General features: G+C 35.6%; 1 pseudogene; it reads left to right on the top strand.

The window, feature by feature from the left end:
- The first annotated feature begins 1,848 nt into the window (after nt 1-1,848).
- LOC111479217 lies at nt 1,849-2,733 on the top strand (annotated as a pseudogene).

Below are 2,733 nucleotides of genomic sequence, written 5' to 3' on the forward strand. Positions count from 1 at the left end.
CATGCAAGTTTGGTTAAACCAAATTTTGACACCTCAAAATTCCACTAACATGGATTTTTCCATTAAATAAAGTCAACATTTTGACTTTCTTCATTTTGATTCAAAAATCTATTTGAATTATTAATTTCAAATTAAAGTAATATTAAATGATTAATTAAACTGTTTAATTAATATTTAATATTAATTCAAATGTCAATCCCAATTAATTATGACACATAGTTGATTAAGATATTTAAATCTTATTTAAATATCTCAGATTCTCTCTTTTTGTTTAATTCGTAAATAAAACAAAAATGCGGTTAAATATATCGTATATATGTAGCGCATTCTCCCTAATTTGAATTCGAACACTTCGAACTCACTCGTCACACTGTTCTATGGTTTAGTCCGTTATGAGTTAGTAGAGAGACTAATGGACCTATAGATCATGGGCTCCAACGATTCAAGATTAACCGGTTAAGGTCATTAACCTTGTTAACCAACATTCGCTAACTACTAGGACATTCCACTATAGCCTAGTGGTTGCTCTCCCCTCACTATAGATATATTTCTGTCCATTTGATATAACCATGATTAGTAAGTCGATCCTTCACAAGTTGTTCGTAACTAGAGTTGGGTCAATTTACCGTTTTACCCCTAAAGTTACTTCTTGTTTTTTATGTCTCACTGATCCTATAATGAACAATTGGTTTGTGGTCAAACCAGTAAACCGGATCCCTCTCAGGCTAATGAGAGGGTGGGGCCCCTTGTTCAAGACCTGGAGTCAGTACTTAAGGGAATTACCTCTCTTCTATCCCTAAAAGTGGGTAGGAGTGAATTTCATCTTGCACCCCATGTCCCCAGTCATTTACCTAGTCTTACCCCTGAAATGTGAGGCCTATTGAGTCGGCGAACTTGAGCCACTCTCACCCATGCAAATCTAAGGATAATTTCGAATAAACAGGAGTTCATGGTTAGCTTAGGATTAAGATCGAGTTACCTAGGTCATCGAATGAAAAGAAAATCAGTCTCAACAGTAAACGACATTATAAAGTGAGAGTGATTTTCTTCATGGTCCGATCTTATGCAATACTCATTGTATAGGACGCCCCCACTCACATGTCTCCACATGTACAATTTTAGTGATCACATTGTTTATATCATATACAAAAGTCGGCCGCATCCATAGTGTCCCCAGAATAAGGTACTCAGTCTTATCCTTATACTATAGATCATTTTGACTATATACTTGAACTTGATCAACTCTTATGTCTCTACATATAGTTCAAATAATCATACTATAGCCAGAGTGTTCTTAGTTTATTGGATTTAGATTAATGATCGTAAAGTTCACTTTATTCAATAACAATCTTTATTGAATAAACAACAATAATAATTTTATTGAAAATAGAATATGATTTTATTTACAAACTATGAGTTTTAGGACATAAACCCAATAAACATGGCATCTCCAAATCTTTTGGGTATCTATTATTAGGTTATGGAGCATGCTGCTTATTTATAGCTTGGTCAACGGTTATATCTGGTAAAACTATATCTCGTAAAACTATATGTGGTAAAGCTATATATGGTAAAGCTATATATGGTAAAGCTATATCTTGTAAAGTTATATATGGTAAATAGCTATATATAGTAGATGGTTAAATCTAGAAAAGCTATATATAGTAAATTGAACCATATATATATCCCGTCCGGTAGAGCTTTGAAAATGTTCTCTCTGTATTCTCTCTTACTGTACATACTTGAAGTCATCCATATAAATCCTTTAACTAGAGTTCTCCTTGCATTTTCTCTATCATGTTCTTTGTGTTCATCTAGATCGAGTGTGTGCGTGGTTGTGCGATCCTAACAACTGGTATCAGAGCTAGGCGAAATTCACCACGATCTGTGAAGATGGAAAGTTCAAAGATTGGAATTGAGAAGTTTGATGGATCCGATTTTGATTTCTGGAAGATGCAGATTGAAGATTATCTATACCAAAAAGATCTTCATGAACCTTTGTTGGGGGTGAAGACGGATACCATGACCACGGAGTAGTGGAAGCTCAAGGATCGACAAGCCTTGGGGATGATCCGGTTGACGCTATCCAAAAACGTGGCGTTTAACATTATCAAGGAGAAGACAACGTCAGATCTATTGAAGGTGCTGTCAAATATGTATGAAAAACCGTCGGCTATGAATAAGGTGTATTTGATGCGGAGATTATTCAATCTACAGATGTCTGAAGGTGAATCTGTTGTTGATCATATAAATGAATTCAATATGATCATAAGTCAACTAATTTCGGTGGAAATTAATTTCGAAGATGAAATTAAAGCGTTGATTTTGATGTCATCCTTACCCGAGTCATGGGATACTGTTGTTGCCGTAATCAGCAGTTTCCGAGGATCTGATAAACTAAAGTTTGATGAAATTTGAGATGTAGTTCTCAGCGAAAGTACTCGCAAACAAGAAATTGGAAATTCATCTGGTAGTGCTCCTAGTGTTGACCAACGGGGAAGAAGTAAACCGAAGGGCCCAAACAAAGGGCGATCAAAATCAAAGAACCGAGAAAAATCTCCAAATAGGCCAAACGTAACGTGTTGGAATTGTGGAGAAAAATGTCACTTTCGGACAGGTTGTACAAGACCAAAGAGGAAGCAAAATCACAAATATGGAGATGATGATGATTCTATAAATTCAGCAGAAGACATTGGGGATGCTCTAATCCTCAGCGTGGACAGTTCGATCTAG

This window comes from Cucurbita maxima, unplaced genomic scaffold (genome assembly GCF_002738345.1).
Source record: "Cucurbita maxima cultivar Rimu unplaced genomic scaffold, Cmax_1.0 Cma_Scf00005, whole genome shotgun sequence".
Lineage (NCBI taxonomy): Eukaryota > Viridiplantae > Streptophyta > Magnoliopsida > Cucurbitales > Cucurbitaceae > Cucurbita > Cucurbita maxima.